Source organism: Eptatretus burgeri, chromosome 1 (assembly GCF_056783735.1).
Source record: "Eptatretus burgeri isolate ZD-2024b chromosome 1, Ebu_testis_v1, whole genome shotgun sequence".
NCBI lineage: Eukaryota > Metazoa > Chordata > Myxini > Myxiniformes > Myxinidae > Eptatretus > Eptatretus burgeri.
In genome coordinates, this window is record NC_140961.1 from 10482554 (window position 1) to 10503769 (window position 21216).

General features: G+C 43.3%; 1 long non-coding RNA gene across 1 annotated transcript; it reads left to right on the forward strand.

The window, feature by feature from the left end:
• The first annotated feature begins 522 nt into the window (after window positions 1–522).
• On the forward strand, window positions 523–17636 carry LOC147033848 (uncharacterized). Its single transcript, XR_015058931.1, has 3 exons — window positions 523–614; window positions 3128–3389; window positions 17146–17636. It is a non-coding gene; the product is annotated as an uncharacterized LOC147033848 (long non-coding RNA).
• The last annotated feature ends 3580 nt before the right edge of the window (window positions 17637–21216 follow it).

Sequence of the window (21216 nt, forward strand, 5' to 3'; positions counted from 1 at the left end):
TCGACCGAGTGCTCCCCCTCTCGTTCTTCATTGTGTTGTCCATTGTGTTGCTATCATGGCGACACTTAAATAATTGATACAATAAAACAGGAGTGTCTGTCTGTCTGTCCCTGAACTACTCCCTCAGTTTTGCAGCTAGCCCCACCAAACTTTCTGGGGAACCTTTTGGAGTCCCAGCGGGTGTCCTAAGGTTGGTGGGAGGTTTAATAAATTTCTCAATACCATTATGATTTTGAGTTGCCACCTGTATGAAGGTGCTCTCTCTCTCTCTCCACATGTAAACACATTCACAGGTTCGGCATTAGCAGTGTGCCATTGCATTCTGTAAATGTAATGGTGAAGTGTTTCCTCACCATACATTGTAATTATTACTTATTAGCACGCAAATGTGGTGAAGGACTGAAAGTCCATTCACAAAACAACTTCGCTCTTCCACTTCTCATGTTTTCCCCAATCTCACGAGAGTTTTCTCATTCCTTATACCCCCGTAACCCCTCTTCTCCTCCCGTCATTTTTAGTTTTCACAGATTCCCTCAACTCAGTCTGGTCTCCAGCTCTGTGATTCATTGGCAGTGGACCACGACGCGTCATGTGGGGGTATAAGCATATTCATGGTAAGCAACCGCCTTTGTAGTATTATCAGAAAGTGCTAAATGTGTGTATTACATACAACTGTAATTATAAAATTTCTCAAAACAATTTTTTTGAACGAGACTCTGGGCTCCCACCCGTGCGTAGCAACCGGTACCTCTCTGGTACGTGTATAAAATAAACTCCATTAGATATACATATCCACCATATTATTGAGGAAGCTCAAGCCATCCCGATACTGCTCTCGAACGTATTACGTATACGGCAAACGAGTCGGGTTTTTTCAACAATAAATGAATTGTGGTGTCGTTGATGGAGTTACAGAGATGGAGACATTGGGATGAGTGTAATTGAGAACATTCTCAGACTTTGGAGTTAAACTCGACTGTTCCATGAAGGATGAGAAATACTCCTGGTGTGCGGTTCTTCTTAGTTTATCCTTCATTCTGCTTTAGTCCATTTAATTGAATGACTGATCGGAAATGGAATGGATAAATCCTTGTTGCGTGCATTGTCCTGATCACTGCTTTGGGTTTGATTCCCATCTCCTCACAAAGACAGAAGGGCTCAACAAGCTCTAATTTCCCATAGAAATGTCCTCATGGCACCAACCAAGCTTCGCAGGCTTATGGATCCTCTCCAATCACTCTATTTTATTGTTCTTACACGTATCACCTGAAGATGCTTTATTTGCCTTTTTCTTTTCTCACTTTTGCATCATGTATTCTTTCCTCTGCATTTTTCATCGGACAGGCCTTCATTATTTTTCGATTAATCAATGCCATGGTTATGTTTAAATATTTATGCCTGCATCTATAATACGTTCTAAGCCCTCACCTTGTTACTTTAAGGCCCACATTGCTGGCATTTATTTTGTCAACATGATCCCCAAGGATGCCGATACACTTGAACCAGCAATTTTGCAGTGTTTAGTTCTCCCCTGCGGTACAAGCATGAATCCTGATCCCCAAAAAGTCCCCAACTGCCTTCATGACGTCATCGGTCCAAAATATGGTTCTTCAGAGATGATTTGTCAGAGGGTTTCATCCCAGGTAAATATGGTGCTTGCGGCAGCTGCTTCAAACCAGTCACCAATTTCCACAAAATGCAATGCAGGTGTGAACTTGGCCCACTACCGTGATGGAACAGATCTCTGGGGCGCAACTTTGCACATCGTCTTTGTTTGCTAGCATCATGTAATTTGTGTAATAGGCTGGTATAATAGTCCCCTGGAATGGTATCCAAGTGGAAGGTAATAAATCAGCACGTTCCCTTCCAGTTCTCAAAATAGTGAAGCCATGACTTTGCCTGCAGAAAGGACGGCCTCAAACTTATTTGTTGGTGAAGAACGAGTGGTGTTTCCACCGTTTCGATTATCGACTGGATTCAGGTTTGAAGTGATGAACCCAAATATGGTCTGGAGTAACAAAGCTGGAGAGAAGGTTGTCTGGATTGGCTAAAACATGATGCAGTCGCTGCCAATAAATGTTGATCGGAACACGTGTGTGTATTTGTGATCAGCATGGAGACATGTTGGTACTCACATTGTTTAAATACTGTATACCTCATTCTAAGTGTGTTCCTCCAAATCAAAACTTACCCTACAAGCATTTTTGGCCACTGATTCAATTGCAGAGCGACGAGCATGGGGTCATCTCCGATACAATGTCAACATCGTTTCAATTAAATTTCCCTTTTTTAACTGTGAGGGCTTACAGGGCAGTCTCGCAGTACCCACACTTGTCTGTAAGCTGTCTAGCCTGGGTTCGAATCCTGACCCAGCTATAAACTCTTATCCTGGTGTTTCACAGGTAGGGTGATTCATCAATGTGTGTGCCATCACTCGGATTGATGTTAAACTGGGCGTCCCATCTGCCGACATTAGTTGGTGGGTGTTAAAGACCCCATGGTGTCCTTCGAGAAGAGTTGGCGAGCTATTGTCGGCCTTTTGACCAAATTCTTGCCCTGACTACTGCTGGGAAGGCAATGGCAAATCACCCAGTATAACGCTTGCCAAGTTACTGCTTCCGCAGCACCGATGCTCTGCAACAGAGTTAGGTACATCAGATCAGATCACATTTTACTGTGGTGCATTCTTACCCAATGTTTGCGGTAAATCCTTATGCATAGCTTTCAGACCTGAATCCTTCTGATACTTGCACTGAATAACAGCTCAGGCTTCCGTTTTATCCACCTTCTGAGAAGATCATCAATGGGTTTCAATGAATGGCCCCAGAAAGAAAACCCATGTCTGTATTGACATACTCCTGCATTGACAACTATGCGCAATTTCAAGTTCCTCCAACACGCAATTGAAGTTGAGCTTCGAAGTTTTCAATCACTCACATGTATCATCTGTGATGTTCCTTGGAAGTTCTGTTCACCTGTAATTGAAGATCGGTATCTTTCTTAAATACGAAACTCCATATGGCCGCATAAGGGGGGAAGCAGTGAGCAGTGTCTGTTGCGTCAGTTTACAATAAGCGGAGGATAACTTGTGCTTTCTTTTTTTTCTTGTTTTTTTTTTGTGAAACAGATACATTCTTTAACAGGTTTTGATGCTCATGCAAGAGTAGAACAATGGAGGACAAGGGTTGGCAAAGCAACATGGGACGAAGAGGAAACGGCTCACAATAACGTACGGACAAGGGAGAGTCATCGCAGGTGAAAAGCAGTCGAGGTGAATGCAGTTGTGTTCAGATGTAAAAATGTGAATACGACGAGGTGGCAGTTGGCCACAAACATGTAGGCCTGGAAGGTTGAGCGTCAGACAACAGAGAGAGAACTTATTTCCAAAGGTACTGCCAAATAATCACCTTGTTGTTCTGCCAGAATATCACACATGACGTCATTTAAAGTTTGGCATTCACATTGCGTTCATGTATAAATGGTGGTTTCTGTATTTAGATGCAAAACAACTTGCACTGTTTTCACACACTGGGGATTTAAGTATGCTTGTTCTATATACTTTCTCGGGGAAAGATGTGCCTCAGCCCCAAAGGTCCAAAAGACCACTTATCACAACCAGAGTTGATGGCCGATCAATTAGCATTTATGACAAAGGTTGTTAAATTTACTTCACCTACATTTATCAAATCAATTTCACAGAATGGACATAAGCAGATGTAAGAACTGAGCCACATTGATTACAAACAGGGGAACACAAACCACAATTTTTTTTTCCTTCTGAAAATCAATGAGAAACATTAATCACGGTCTAATTTGAAGATTTTTTAAAATTTGAATTTTTTTTGCCAATCACAAAGTGTCGAAAAAGCCCTGGAGTCACATCCTAAAGCCAAATTGATCCGAACGGCGGCTCACATCGAGAAACAGTGCATTTCAAGCTCGGATTCCGATACTCGTTCCACCGTCATCAGTAACTCTGAAGGTTCTCAGAATGTTGAAACTGATCAGTGGGATTTTGAAGAAATTACTGGAGACAAAATTAGTGATGGAAACTCTTTCGGGGAGATTGTGGAGCCGAATCGTTTCGAGCCTTGTGCAACCGATTCAGATGAAGAAGGTGAAAGTGTTGGTGAAGATGAAATCGCTGGTCACATGATCACTTCAGCTCGGTAGGGTAGGATTTTACATTCGATCAATAGTTTCTAAGGAGCGGATTTTGTATTAATTGATAGATCGGTTTATATATTACTCGAGCAGAAATACCCATCATCACCCGACAGCACGAGCACCACCCACGCAGACTTGGACACCGCGGACAAAATGGGCAACGAATGCTTCGTCCCACCATCGAAGGCTGACCGGGTGTCTTGTATGTTACAGGATCGTCCCGTTTCATACTTTTCATTGGCGTCATTTGTGTCTGTGCCGTGTCCCACCGTCATGTCCGTCAGTTGGTGATGTTCATCCCCACTGGATGGAGGATTGTGGAGGGGGGAAGATGAGGGGTGGGTGTGGGATGGTGGTGGCTATTGTGAAGTGATGTTTGATGGAGTTGGTGAAGGGGTGGGGGAGTCCCTGAAAGTTTTAGCATCCTCGGTCAAATCCTCTCGGAGGAGGAGATGATGATAAATACATACATAGAGACATGCATACACACATACATACATACATACATACATACTGTTATGTGGAAAGGGGGGTCGGGGGGATCAAAAGCTAGACTGTGGTAAGTGGTATGGTCCATGAGTTTCAAGTAGGTTAGATTGCCATGAAACAGGGATCTGTCAGAGTAGGTCATTTGTTTCACATGAAGCTGAGAAGGCAGCAGATGTAATTTATAGACAGGGTAGACAGATTAATTAATGATGTATATGTAAAAACCTCTTGTAGGTGGGGCTTGGTGAGGACTTCCCATCGCAGATGCAGATAGGCCGATTACGATCTCTCTGGCCAGTGTGTTCCAGCCATGGCAGCGCACTGGCTTGGAAACCTAGAGGAAAAGATGTACGTTTATTTTTTTTATTGGGGCTGCCCCTGTGGGCAGCACCCAAGAGTAAGACTCCGTCCAGGAATGGGAGGAGAACGAAGTGCCTGAGAGTCCAGCAGAGTCCACAAGAGAGGCTCAGGAGAGAGATGAGAGGTTTGTGTACAAGGAGGATGGAGACCTTGCTTGGACAAGGAAGCCTGTGTGGAATCAACCCAAGCTGGGACCACCCTGTGTTTTTAGAGGGCTTGGAGGGAGAAGATGGAGGGCGGACCAGGAGGTCTTTGTCTAAAAAGGGCAAAGGGGACCTAGGTCTGGTTGAAGGCCTACTCATCGCTGGCCTTGCTCGTGGCCATTTTACTGAATCTGATCACCATCGTTACTGGCTCTCGTCTATCTCCTAGTTTCTAGAGCAGGCTGCATCGAGTCCTCTGTCCACCCTATGCATCGTAGAGCCAAAGGGAAGTCCCACTTGCATTATTGTGAAGTTGTATAAGTGTGATCTGTGGTGCTGAGTGGGTTAGGAATTGAGCTGTTATTTCTCACCATTGTGTACAAGTTTGAATATCCACATTCTCCTCTCTGTGTCTTTTGACTCGCTTGGGTTGTTCTGTTTATTATAGCGTCTTGTCGACCCTCTTCCCTTTGCTTTTCAATGCAAGGTAAATCCTTTCTAAGATAAGAAGACGTGTTTCAGACATTTGCTTTCCGTGTGTGTTTTCCATCGATTTTGACTCATTTGGGCGACCTTAGGGAATGGTAAAGTAAAGTAATACTAAACGCAGTGCCATTGAAAAAGACTTTTGGACCATCCCTTGGGACGAAAGGTCGGGGCTCTGAACAATTCCATATTAATGGGGACTCGGACGCGACAATATGTCCTCTCCACTATAAATAGACGGTGGTTCATTTGACTTGTGGAAATTTCTGTTGATAATTATCGATAATCTTTTCAGGTGCTTTTGTGGTAATTGCTGGGCAATGGCAACAGGTGTTTGATTCACCACTCAATCGTGGGGGCTCTCGTCCGCTCTCAATTGTGGCTGATAACCACAAAATCTAGTATCTATTGTTTCATAACGGTGTTGTGGTCCAACAAACCTCGTCCAACTTGTGGCAAATTTAGGGTCGTCCACCCATTGGTGTAGTATAGCATCAAGCCATCTCAGTTTGTATCACTACATAAGAACCAAGGACACATCGACTCGCTTGTGCAAAATCGAAAATTAGTCTCTGTGTAAGTTAAATCGTACCGCCATGTAACCCGTACGCAGTATGGATCTGGTGGTCTACTTCCTGGTGCGACGTCGTGGCTAATATGAAGAAGAAGATTTCAACCTTTAATCACAAATTTACAGACTTTATAATTTGGAAATCGGAAAAAGACACATCATATCTATTTTGTAGGGTATCAAGGGATAGATAAGTGTTGAGGTGGTCTGAGTGTTTGGGTTCCCCTTCAAATAGAACGGTACTCGGTAGAACGCATACCTCCACCAGACTGAACAGTGTACGTTTTGTATCCCACTGATCGGCCGGATCTGCATCCAGATCTGAACCAAAATTTCATCGGCTTGTTCTTGTCATTTACACAACTCATCCACCAAGTTTGGTCATAATCCATGCACAACATTTTGAGATATCGTGCTATATATCGTTTTTGGTCTCGTCTCTCAATGGTGATCGAAGGATCACTGTTGTGATAATAAAGTGCCATACTGTAATTGGCGGCAACGGTAATTGGGCGGATGTGGCAGCACTGTATATGAAGGTCAATGGCTGGTGTTGACACGTATACCACGTACTCCGTGGAAAGTCATGCTGGAACAGTAATGGTATGTTATATACTATATTAGGAATAATGTACTCTGAGGAATGTAATTGGTATTAGAGTATGGAGTTTAACTTCGTTATTATGTGATGCATATGTGGTATTTGCCTTCAGTATTATGTGTACAAGTTATTGTATTTTGTTATTCTCACCCTATGTATATTTATGTTGTTGTAGATATGCGTATGGGTTTTGTGAGAATAAATTATTGTTGTAGTAATCAACAATAGACCTTTTCGATCGGCTTTATTCTCACAAAACCCATACGCATATCTACAACAACATAAATATACATAGGGTAAGAATAACAAAATACAATAACTTGTACACATAATACTGAAGGCAAATACCACATACGCATCACATAATAACGAAATTAAACTCCATACTCTAATACCAATTACATTCCTCAGAGTACATTATTCCTAACATGGTATATAACATACCATTACTGTTCCAGCATGACTTTCCACGGAGTACGTGGTATACGTGTCAACACCAGCCATTGACCTTCATATACAGTGCTGCCACATCCGCCCAATTACCGTTGCCGCCAATTACAGTATGGCACTTTATTATCACAACAATCACTTTAAAATACTCGCAACCGGATTGGGATCTTCACCAAAGTCGAATCAATTCTTCTTTGTCACACATCCAACCTCTCCGCCAAGTGTCGTCCGAATCCATCCGCAACTTTTTTTGAAATATACTGCTCAAAGACTGATATACAAACAAACAGACACGGGTGAAGGCATAACCTCCGTCCACCTTTGGTGGTGGAAGTCACTAATTAATTAAATGAGACATTTTAACCAAAAAAAAAGCAATTCCCATATTACTAAGTTTCTGTGCAGAATGGTATGAACACTGAAACACGAAACACACAAAAATATAACATATAAATGTATTATGACGGAGGCTTTTTTTGTATACACAGTACACACTCCTGGAAGAGCTGGAACACGTAATGGATCAGGACATAGCATAACAAAAGGAACAGCAGGAGAAGGGGGAAGCACCAACAGCAAGGAGAGGGAGAAAACAGACGGAATGGATAAACAGGAAATGTGTCATGATGATGAGGGGAAGGATAGAATGCAAGGGGTGGACAAGATGGATATGGAAGCAAAATTTTGGGAGGGGTGGTGGATGGTTTAACAGGTGCAGAAAATATGGTTTTGGAATGGGGACGATGTGATATGGCAGTGAACAGCTGGCTTGAATACTTGGAGGGAAGAATGAGCTTGACGAGCTGTGGAAGGTGCTTCCACAGGCGGGAAAAAGATAAATAAATGAGTGGAGGTGAGCAGTGGTTCAGGATTCTTGCAGTTTCACTAGGAGGTGGTTGCTGGACCACATGCATCATGCAGATACCTTTGGGTTGTGGTGGGGGGCAGCACAGAGAGGGTGCAAGACCAAAAAGTAGGCGGAAGAATACAGACAGACCACCGACACATAGGCAATGGCAAAGTGATAGGTCCATAGACTCAGCTTCATCGTAAGAGATTCAAATTATCTTGAAAGGCTTGGTTTCCACCGCGTCAAGCTGAACAAGATGCGAGTCAGGGGCACGAGCTCAGATGTGCCAAAGAAGGGCTTTTCACGATGGAGGATGACCACTTGGCGTCTGATTTTGGAGGCCAACTTTGAAATGTGGCTTGCCCAAGAGAGATTATGGCTGAGAGTGAGACCTAAGAGATTAAGTGACTGTACTTCTTTGAGAGGGTTGTTCAGAAAATAGATGGGAGAGTCTGTGGTAGGGTCCTTTGAGATAGAGATATGAGTGTTGAGTGTGTGGGATTTCTCAGGATTGAAAGACACATTCCAAGTGTTTTACCAGTTTGTGATTTTTGTCAAGGTCCCAGGAGAAGGAAGAGGCTGCTTCTTGTCTGTCAGAAGGATGAGGGATGTCACGGCAGAGAGTGAAGTCATCAGCAAAGAGAGAAAGAGGATTTTTCAGAGAGTCTTTGATGAACATTAGGAATAAGATGGGGCCTAGAACACTGACTGCAAAGTGGCACTCCAAACTTGACAGGGAGAGGAGAAGAAAGGATTCCGTTTAGAGCCACACATTGGCTACGAGAGTGGAGCAAGTCAGCATTCCAAGAGTGGAGCAGGTCAGCAATCCAAGAGTGGAACAGGTCAGCAATCCAAGAGTGGAACAGGTCAGCAATCCAAGAGTGGAACAGGTCAGTAATCCAAGAGTGGAGCAAGTCAGCAATCCAAGAGTGGAACTGCTCAGCAATCCAAGAGTGGAGCAGTTCAGTAATTCAAGAGTGGAACAGGTCAGCAATCCAAGAGTGGAACTGGTCAGAAATCCAAGAGTGGAACAGGTCAGTAATCCAAGAGTGGAGCAGTTCAGTAATTCAAGAGTGGAGCAGGTCAGCAATCCAATAGTGGAACAGGTCAGCAATCCAAGAGTGGAGCGGTTCAGTAATTCAAGAGTGGAGTTGGCCTTGGATTCCATAGGCAGACAGTTTTCAGAGCAAGGCAGGATGCCAGACTGTATCACAAGCTTGAGATATGTCTCGAGAGACGGTCCTCATCTCAGGTCTGATATTGAGGGCCTCCATCTATTGTTGGATGATTTGAAGCAGCATGTCCAATGTAGCATTAGCAGGTCTAAATCCGAATTGATGATCTTCGATGAGGCTGTTGGAGAAGAGGAATGATTTTATGGCAACTGCAATGATGGATTCCATGACCTTGTTGATGATTGGAAGTCAGGTAATTGGTCTATAGTTAAGGGGATCCATTTTTGTACCTTTTAATGTAATGTTGTGATGTCGGCTGATTTCCAAGCAGATAGAAGATGACCTATGGTAAATGATAGGATGAAAAGGGCAAAGAGAGAAGAAGTGCAAGAGCAGCAGAGCAAGTTTTTAGGACACGTGTGCTGATGCCGTCTGGTCCAGTCGAGGTTTGCCATAAACTTCTCCACATTCTGGAGCAGTTGGGTATGACTGGGAAGAGTGGAGAGAAAAAAGAGAAAGAGAAAGAGAGAGAGAGAGAGAGAGAGAGAGAGAGAGAGAGAGAGAGAGAGAGAGAGAGAGAGAGAGAGAGAGAGAGAGAGAGATAGATAGATAGATAGATAGATAGATAGATAGATAGATAGATAGATAGATAGATAGATAGATAGATAGATAGATAGATATATCTATATATATATATATATATATATATATATATATATATGCTGGGGACATAAGATTTTGAAGCACACACCAAATTGATGCATTCAGTTTTCTCATGAGTGGCGTCGGCTGTGTTGCCATTTGAAGTGAGGGAAGGGATGGAAGGGGAGCATACACCGGAGACAGACTTGGCAAGACTCCACCAGGTTTTAGAGGAGGGAGACAAAGCTCATTCTTGAGATTGGACAAATGTTTTTTTTTTTGGGCTCTCCTGAGAGTAGACATACTTGTGGGCTTGGTGAAATGATCTGAGGTTGCCTTCAGATGGATTTACCTTCCAGGGGGAGAATACGATCATGTTGTTTTTGAGCAACTGCCTCACCACAGGATTCAGAGTACCAAGGGTGGGAGGATGGGTAAAATAACTGAAGATGTGATGGGATGAGTCTGTGCAGAACACAACGCAGGTTTCTGTGGAATTCCTAGGCTGAATTAATATCGGGGGTGGTCGATATAGGAGACCAGTCCTGAAGTGTAATGGCTGCTTGCAGTCCCTGCTAGTTTGAGAGAACTGCCAGACTCAATGGCACTGAGGCTGCTCTCTAAGAATACCCAGAGAGATGGTGACCTTCACAAGCACATGAGCCAATTGGGGCATAGGAAGAGCAAAATGCACTGGCAGGGAAGTTGGTCATGCATCATCAAATCCAGAAGGGAAGATTTGCCATTGGGAGAAATCCGGGTAGAAAGTTCACAGATTGCATCAGTCCCATGGAGTCACAAAAGTCCTTTGCTGAAGTGCCATGGCTAGTGAGACAGGCACCAACACCCAGCCAATTGGCATGGTGACAATTTAAATTACTACATATGAGGAAGAGAGAGTTGGGATGAGTGGTTAAAAGTTGGTCCATGTTATCTGAGAGAGATGTAAATGGAGTCGTCACTGTTAGGAGGACAGTGCAACACACAGACAAACATGCGATGGGAGCAGAGGTGAATTCACAGCCAGAGGTACTCCTGCGGTTTGGGTGGTGTAAGGGCAGTACACGGAGAGTGAAAAATGGAGTTCTTGATGTACAGCGCAACTCCACCGCTCAGTGGGGAGGGTGATGAGAAGGAGCGAAGCTGGGAGGGGGAGGAGAAGCTCAGAAGGGGGAGCAGGGGAGGGGGCTGAGAGGAAGGAGGATGAAGGGGCAGGATGAGGGGGGTGCAGATTGGGGGGGTTGGGACTGACATGGAGGGGTTTGACACCATGAATGGACATGAAAGGGGAAATGATTGTCGTGTGCATGCACATAGCTTCTGCAAAATTGATGCCTCAGGATTCCCAGACTTGGAAACCTGCAACAGACTTCATTGGGGGGTGATGGTGACAACGTTTAGTTTGGGGATGTTGAGAAAAAATAAGGGATAAGGAAATGAGTAACTGGGCGCTGAGATTGAAGTTTGGATTTTTTCCCGATGTTGTTGTTTGTTGTTGATTGTTGAATATTTTTTTTTCGAGTGAAGAAAGAGAGCTATGTTGGGTGAGGGAGGCGAAGAAATGGATTTAGCTGAGGGATCCGAAGTAACAATACCTGGTATAAAAGGAGCGAAAATGAGGCAAAAAAACGTAGGGGGAAGCACTCTCGACTATCACCAGTAGGCCCGACTTAATTTGGGACACAAATTAAACAATTCAACACAGCAGGATATGGTTTTGGATAGAAAAAAAAATGATGAAAAACACGAACAGGAAAACAGGAATAAAATAAAACAGTAAAACGCAATATAACTGGTCAGGTGAACCTAGCTTAAATTAACTGGTAGGAGCTAGAGCCGGTCAGTCATCCACATACCCCGAACCCTGAACCGGAAATCAATTCTTTTTTTATTGGCTTGCACAAGTCAAACCGGAAGCTTCTTTATTTTACTAGCAGCGGCTCACAATAATCAGGTCAAGGGTCTGCAAGTAAATGCAGGAGTAAACAGAGAGCTTGAGGAGGATGAAATGGCAAGCTCGATTTATGATTTCTCCAACATGATTTATCAAAATAATCGGCACCGGCGATGCACAACCAATCATGCTCACGTGGGATCACGTGATGGCTTCTTTCACAGAGATGCAACGTGGCTGAAAGGCCACCTGTACATTTCGGAATCACCCAGATGTTTGTCTCACTCACATTGCTCATACCCGTATTATGGTAGTAGGCCTCATTTGGTATTGGGTCTCGCTTGATTGGTATCTAGTCTCCTTAGTTCATTGCAGGGCTCCTTAATTCATAGGGTGCTGCCTTAATTGAGAACGGGTCTCCATAATTGGTAGCGGGTCCATTAATTAATAGCGGGCCGATTTGAAATTTATACTATAACACAGGGGGCTTGATTACAATTTCCCCAGATAATAATTAAGAATCATCTTCATATCAAATCCAGAACATCATATTAATGAATCATAAGTCCAAAAATACAAGTCCCATTGGATTACCGACATCGTTTCGTCTGGAAAAGCACAAGGTAATATTATCTGGATGAGTAATCAAAATCTTCCAAGGGAAACGTCGACGTGCAAGAAAAACGTGATGGAACCCTCATCAGAAGTTCTGGTACAAACTTCCAGTGAAGTTGGGCCTCAGCAAATGTTTGGGTTTATGGAACGAGATTGGTGATCTCCGGGCACCACTAGAACACCTATTTTTCTTATATAAACACAGCCTATGATTAATTCCACAATGATAATAGGCCCGTGCTGTGATCTCATCATTACGTGTCACAAACACATTTGAGTCACGCTAACATTGCAAGTTGTTTGGCCTCAAAATTATATTTTCTTTATCTCGCTGCTCGTGGCATGGCTATTTCCGGGCTGTTTTGGCAAGTCAATTTCCGGTATCGATGACTATTGTTTTTGAAGGTCACTTGTAGCAACAAAGAAGCGACAGACAAATAAACCATGTCTCAATGTACAGATCCACAAACTTCATCATTTCAAGATAAATGGATTTCTCCATCACATGAGGTTTGTTGTCAAAGTGACAGATTCCTCTGTTTTTATTTCACCTTCTTTTTCTCCTGTATTTTTCTCATTTTCCTTCCTATTCCAATGAGTTCAAATTTCACTCTTCATTTTACAGTTGCAGTTGGTACACTGAACGGATCAGGACGTAGTAGAACAAAAGAAACGGTAGAAAGAGGGGGAAAACACCAATAGCAGAATTGAAGGCTAAGATAGAGGGAGACTTGTTCAAACAATGAGTGTGGGTAGGAATGAGGGTCAGGAGAGGATGCATGGGATCGACAAGATGGATACTGAAGGAAACTCCAAGGAGGGAAATTTTGGAGGAGGAGGGATTGGAGTGGGTTAACGAGGGTAGAAAAGATCATGGTTTTGGATTGGGGATGATCTGAGATGATGAACAGCTGTTTGAAGACTTCGAGGGAAGAATGAGATTGAAGAGCATATGGACGTTGGTTCACAGGTGGGAAAAAAGAGGAATGAATGTATGGACATAAGCACTGATCCTGGACTTAGGTTGATTCGCCGGAGGGGGTTGATGGTGCACCATATGTGCCCTGCGGAAACCTGTGGGGGGGATAAAGTACGGAAAGAGCAGAGGATGCGAGACCAGAAAGGAGGCCAGAGAACACAGAGACCACCGACCTGTGATGGAGCACAGAGAGTCTGCAATGGTGAGGTGATAGGCTGTTAGACAGCATCATTGTGGGAGATTTCTGTAATATTGAAGGCTTTGGTTTCCATGGCAGAAAGCTGAGCAAAATGTGAGACTGGGGAGCCATCTCAGAAGGGAGAGCAGTACTCTATCACACTGTGGATGAAGGCCTTGTCGGTCAATTGGAGTTTGGGTGTGCCAAGGAAGGACCCTGTACAATGGAGGATGCTCAGTCGGCAGTTGGCTTTGGAAGTCAACTTTAAAATGTGGTTTTGCCCAAGAAAGTTTATGGCTGAGCGTGAGACCCAGGAGTTTGAATGACTGAACTTTCTCAATAGGATTGTGAAGACATTAGGTGGTGGTAGGGGGGATTTACAGATTGTTCTTTCAGAGAGAGAGTGAGAGTGTGAGATTTGTCAGGGTTGAAAGACAGGTGCCAAGTGTTTGACCAGCTTGTGATTTTGTCAATGTCTGAAGAGAGGGAAGAGGCTGCAGCCTGCCAGTCTGAAGGATAAGAGATTTCATGGCAGAGGAAAGGAGTCATCAGCTCCTCGGGCTCCGAGGCCTCACTAATTTGTCATTGTGAGATTGCATCTTCAAGCTGGCTTCCAAAGCCAGCCGCCATGTCAGAATTGTCCACATGACCAAGTTCTTCCTCTGCCGTCTTCAGCTTCTAACTTTGTACCAGACTTTCATCCCGAGAGTCATGGAATATGACTCCCTTTGTGGACTGATGCTAAATGCTTCCCATCTTTTCTTCCTTAAGGATGTGGAATGTAAGGCCCTTTTTGTTGCCAGCATTTCACGACAAGAGGTGCAACCTCATGTTGTGCTTCTTGATTCTGGCCTCACTCCTGTATGCTATCCTCTGTCTAACTTCTGCCCCTCAATGTCATACACGTTCAACAGAAAACCTTCCATTCATTCATTCCTTTTGGTCTCTTGCTTGTGCAGCTGCTGAAACGATTTTGACCTTTGATATTGAAATTCAATAACCTCTGTTTTTCAGATCTTTACCTCCTCGACATTGTAAACATTGTAAACCCCCAATTGCTCTGCCTCTTCCAACAGAGCCACCACTTGAAATCACGAAATATTCTGCTGTTGTAGAGGAAGAAAGTTGTGCTTTAACACCATGTTCATAACCATAGAACAGTAATGTTTCATCACCAAGAGGAACCCATGCATAAGGAGACAATTCTTTGGGGAAAATGTCTCGAGTGTTGCATCATGCTATGCAGATGAAGCCACATCGGACCTGCCATCGTGATCAGTTCAAAGTTTCACCGTCTTGGCAATTAAACAACTAATTGCCTTCTGTCTCTCCAGGTGTCTTTTTAGTCGTTGCATTTGGTCCATTGCAAATGAATGTATCCGACATGTGGGAGGTTTAGCATGCAAAAACACAAACCTTCCCTTTCATCCTCCTGTCACAACATGGGCGGAAGTAAAAACTACCCTATGGTAATTTCTACATCATTTTCTTCCTTCACCAAATAATATACACGTCCTTATGAACAGAAATCAAAATGCTTATTAAATCCCTTCATGGGAGTTTTTATTTTTAATATCACGAGGTTTCTCAAAACGATATAGATAGCACAATCCACCCCTGTCCTTGGTGAGGGTGGAGTGGGATGCTTTCTTAATGAAGAGAGCTGTACACACCCACACTCCTCAGTTAACCATTGCTTTACCGAGGTATCACCGATATCCATGAGTTTAACCATTGCTTTACCGAGATATCACCGATATCCATGTGTTAAACATTGCTTTACCGAGATATCATTGATATCCATGAGTTAACCATTGCTTTACCGAGATATCACCGATATCCATGTGTTAAACATTGCTTTACCTAGATGTCACCGATATCCATGAATTAACCATTGCTTTAACAAGATATCACCGATATCCATGAGATAACCATTGCTTTATTCAGATATCACCGATATCCATGTGTTAAACATTGCTTTACCTAGATATTACTGATATCCATGAGTTAACCATTGCTTTAACGAGACAGCACCAATATCCATGTGTTAACCATTGCTTTACCTAGATATCACCAATATCCATGGTTTAACCATTGCTTTACCGAGATATCACCGATATCCATGAGTTAACCATTGCTTTATCCAGATATCACCGATATCCATGAGTTAACCATTGCTTTATCCAGATATCACCGATATCCATGAGTTAACCATTGCTTTACCGAGATATCACCGATATCCATTAGTTAACCATTGCTTTATCCAGATATCACTGATATACATGAGTTAACCATTGCATTACCAATATATCACTGATATCCATGAGTTAACCATTGCTTTATCCAGATATCACCGATATCCATGAGTTAACCATTGCTTTATCCAGATATCACCGATATCCATGAGTTAACTATTGGTTTACCGAGATATCACCGATATCCATGAGTTAACCATTGCTTTATTCAGATATCACTGATATCCATGCGTTAACAATTGCTTCACCGAGATAACACCGATATCCATGAGTTAACCATTGCTTTACGGAGATATCACCGATGTGCATGTGTTAAACATTGCTTTACCTAGATATCACCGATATCCATGAGTCAACCATTGCTTTAACGAGACAGCACAAATATCCATGTGCTAACCATTGCTTTACCTAGATATCACCAATATCCATGTGTTAAACATTGCTTTACCTCGATATCACCGATATCCATGAGTTAACCAATGCTTTAATGAGACAGCACCAATATCCATGTGTTAACCATTGCTTTACATAGATATCACCGATATCCATGAGTTAACCATTGCTTTAACGAGACAGCACCAATATCCATGTGTTAACCATTGCTTTACAGAGATATCACCGATATCCATGTGTTAAACATTGCTTTACCTAGATGTCACCGATATCCATGAATTAACCATTGCTTTATTCAGATATCACCGATATCCATGTGTTAAACATTGCTTTACCTAGATATCACCGATATCCATGAGTTAACCATTGCTTTAACGAGACAGCACCAATATCCATGTGTTAACCATTGCTTTACCGAGATATCACTGATATCCATGTGTTAAACATTGCTTTACCTAGATGTCACCGATATCCATGAATTAACCATTGCTTTATTCAGATATCACCGATATCCATGTGTTAAACATTGCTTTACCTAGATGTCACCGATATCCATGAATTAACCATTGCTTTATTCAGATATCACCGATATCCATGTGTTAAACATTGCTTTACCTAGATATCACCGATATCCATGAGTTAACCATTGCTTTAACGAGACAGCACCAATATCCATGAGTTAACCATTGCTTTACGTAGATATCACTGATATCCATGTGAACATATCTCAGATATACATATATATTCACATCTACATAAGTATAATGTTTCCGTTGTTTGAAGCAAAGGTTTGTGTTGATGAGTGCGGCAGGCGAGTTTGAATTGTTCCCAATTCCACACCCTGTAATCAATATACTGTACATAAAAGGTCTGTGTATTTATTTGTCTGTCACGCAGGAAGTGACCTCACATTCACGGAAGTGACGTCACCATCGCCACTGAACGGGAGCATGCGCAATATCAGCGTTGGTGCCATCCGTCATTTTGTTTCCACCCAGGAAAGGTGAATTCACGTCATCCAAAACTTTTACCTTCATGTATCTGAATTTGGCTTAATCACACGACCGACAATTCCGGTTTGTTTTCACAACTTTACTTGCACTGAAAATATACGTTTACGGATGAGTCATCTTACTCAGTCATTTGAAATTCCGTTATCACTGTCATGATAAATATATTTCTAATATAATCAAAGTTTTCTTGATGAAACAAAAGTGAATCGAGCAGCCTGTGGGTTATCCTTTCACAACTGTGCTGTGTTGCTGGTTGCATCATTTCTGGTTCCTGTTAATCTTTAAAAGTATTTTTTTTACTGATCGAAGCGATTTCTTGATGTACTTGCCACAACCCATAAAAGTTTCAAAAAGAAGAAAGAAATAAAGAAAAAAAAATCACTTTTTCCGACAGAAAAGGCTTGTGAAGATAAGTTTGTGAATCACAACAAGTTTCATTGTGAAAACAATCGGGTCATCATGTTCATCTGATGTTGCTCGGGGAACCAGGAGAGGTTAAACGTTTTCAGGATGGTTTAACAGAGTTGAGGTTGTGCTTGTCACGTGTGTCTTTGGAGGTAAAAACCCTTCGCTTTGTTCGGCTAAATACCATCTGGCATTGTTATGATGTACAGTACCTGGTGTACGACACCACATGTTTAAGTTGTACCGAGTGTAGTACTTGCACATTATTGGATGAAAAATCGGTAAAAAAAATTACTGTGTGTGTGTGTGTGTGTGTGTGTGTGTGTGTGTGTGTGTGTGTGTGTGTGTGTGTGTGTGTGTGTGTGTGTGCGTGCGTGCGTGTGTATGTGTGTGTATGTGTGTGTGTGTGTGTGTGTGTGTGTGTGTGTGTGTGTGTGTGTGCGTGCGTGCGTGCGTGCGTGCATGCGTGCGTGCATGAGTGTGTGCAGGCGTGCATGCACGTGTGTCAGCCATCTGGGTTTTTTTTCTCTTATTTCCACAATCTGCACCAAATTTTGCAAACGTGCAGGGACAGGTCAGGGGTTCATGCCCTCCTACCCACAAGACAATTGTGTGTGCGTGTGCGTGTGTGCGTGTGCGTGTGCGTGTGCGTGCGTGCGTGCGTGTGCGCGCGTGTGTGTGTGTGTGTGTGTGTGTGTGTGTGTGTGTGTGCGTGTGCGTGCGCGTGCGTGCGTGTGTGTGTGTGTGTGTGTGTGTGTGTGTGTGTGTGTGTGTGTGTGTGTGTGTGTGTGTGTGTGTGTATGTGTGTGCTTCTGAAAATAATAGAAAACAAAGCGACACCTTGAGGGAGAGAGGAACTGTCCTCAAATAAGGAAGTGATGTCATTTGGCCCAACATAGACTTGGTGCACTCCCGGGTTAATTTCTACGATACCTTCAAACATCAATCCTCCATGGTTTACTAAAGTCTAAAATCCCAATCTTGATTAGGTGCTCCAACCTGGTAAAATGATGAAAACAACAATAGTTTCCTTGATGTTATGATTTGTTAAACCATTTGTTAAGTCTCCCATTAGTCTACCCAGAGGTGTGGGTCAGAGTCTCCTATTAGTCTACCCGGAGGTGTGGGTAAGTCTCCCATTAGTCTACCTAGAGGTGTGGGTAAGAGTCTCCCATTAGTCGACCCGGAGGTGTGGGTAAGTCTCCCATTAGTCTACCCAGAGGTGTGGGTAAGAGTCTCCCATTAGTCTGCCTGGAGGTGTGGGTCAGATTCTCCTATTAGTCTGCTTGGAGGTGTGGGTCAGAGTCTCCTATTAGTCTGCTTGGAGGTGTGGGAAAGAGTCTTCCATTAGTCTACCTGGAGGTGTGGGTAAGAGTCTCCTATTAATCTGCCTGGAGGTGTGGGTAAGAGTCTCCTATTCGTCTACCCGGAGGTGTGGGTAAGTCTCCCATTAGTCTACCCGGAGGTGTGGGCAAGAGTCCCCCATTAGTCTGCCTGGAGGTGTGGGCAAGAGTCCCCCATTAGTCTGCCTGGAGGTGTGAGCAAGAGTCCCCCATTAGTCTGCCTGGAGGTGTGGGTAAGAGTCTCCCATTAGTCTGCCTGGAGGTGTGGGCAAGAGTCCCCCATTAGTCTGCCTGGAGGTGTGAGCAAGAGTCCCCCATTAGTCTGCCTGGAGGTGTGGGTAAGAGTCTCCCATTAGTCTGCCTGGAGGTGTGGGCAAGAGTCCCCCATTAGTCTGCCTGGAGGTGTGGGCAAGAGTCCCCCATTAGTCTGCCTGGAGGTGTGAGCAAGAGTCCCCCATTAGTCTGCCTGGAGGTGTGGGCAAGAGTCCCCCATTAGTCTGCCTGGAGGTGTGGGCAAGAGTCCCCCATTAGTCTGCCTGGAGGTGTGAGCAAGAGTCCCCCATTAGTCTGCCTGGAGGTGTGGGCAAGAGTCCCCCATTAGTCTGCCTGGAGGTGTGGGCAAGAGTCCCCCATTAGTCTGCCTGGAGGTGTGAGCAAGAGTCCCCCATTAGTCTGCCTGGAGGTGTGAGCAAGAGTCCCCCATTAGTCTGCCTGGAGGTGTGGGTCAGAGTCTCCCCATTAGTCAAGCTCATACAAAGCATACGATAGCTCGCTCGTGCAAGTGAGAAAAAAAAAACGTGTTACGATGGGATTCCAAAACAAACAAGCAAACAAGGTGGGAGGAATGACACCACGATCATTTTATGCATCGCCATTGCCATTGCATCAAGGTAAGAATGACCCCACCAACCTAACACGGATTGTCATTGTGACATCTTTTGACATTTTTGTCACCGGTGACCATGCAGCAACAGTAACAATTGTATGAAGATGTGCATGTTCGAGGTAGTTGTTGATTTGTAGTGTGGGTTGGTGTAAATGCGTTTCATTTGTTGTTGGATTGAGATGGAAAGATGTCAAAAGATGTCATGATGGCAATCCGTGATCGGATCGTGGTGTTGTTTTGTGGTGTCCTTCCTTACTTCTTTGGTTGTTTTTGTGATTCCAACCCGACATGTTTTTCAGATTTGTTTTTAGTCTTATTTTTCTGACTTGTTTCTGTTCATTTGTTTTTAGATCCTCGTGGAGGATGTCTTTGTCTTTCTCACGTTGTTGTTCTTCGTCTTCTTCTTGTGGACTTTTTTGTTTCACAGCCTACAGTTTTCATCGAAACTTCCTGAAACTTGGCATATATATGTAAAAATTCCCTGCGCAGACAGTAACCATCTCCGATTTTGAAAATTCCTCTGAGAAAAAAAAGTTATGACGTCAAAATATCTCCGCTAATGGAAACCGCCTAAAAAGTTATCTCTGAAACTTGGTAAGCTTTTTAAATTCTGTTTGCGGGAATCGAACAGGGCATTAGCAGAGATTAATTACCGCACATACGATACATCACTATTACGTCATATCAATTTTTATGACGTCATTCCTACTTTTTGACATTTTTTGTTTCACAACCCAGAGTTTTCATCGGATCTTCGTGAAACTTGCCAGGTATATGCAGAAAGCCCACGCGCAGGCAGTAACCATCTCCGATTTTGGAAATTCTTCCTAGAAAAAAAACTTGACGTCATAATATCACCGCTAATGGAAATCGCCAATACCATTATCTCCGAAACTAGGCAACTGTTTGAATTTTGTTTGCGGGAATCAAGCCGGGCATTAGCACAGATAATTTATCGCAAACCTGATACATCACAATGATGTCATATTCGTTTTATGACGTCATCATTAAGAGGACGAGGATCTTAGCTCATTTGAGCTTGTTTTTTTAAGGGGGGGGGGGAGATGTTAGATGTTTGTGTAAATGAGACGCCATCCACAATATTGTGTGCAGAAGATCCAGGTCAGAGTGGATGAAGTGACGGAACAACGAGGAAAGCTAAGGGTAGATGAAGCTCCGGGGCGAGATAATATGTTCCCGGGATTTAAACCTGGAGGTAAGGGAAGATTGTAAGGGAAAAAGGAGGGGGGGGTAATATTGAGGCCAGTTTTATAGATTGGGTACTTTAACATATTGGGTAAAAGATTGATCTTTGTTTCAG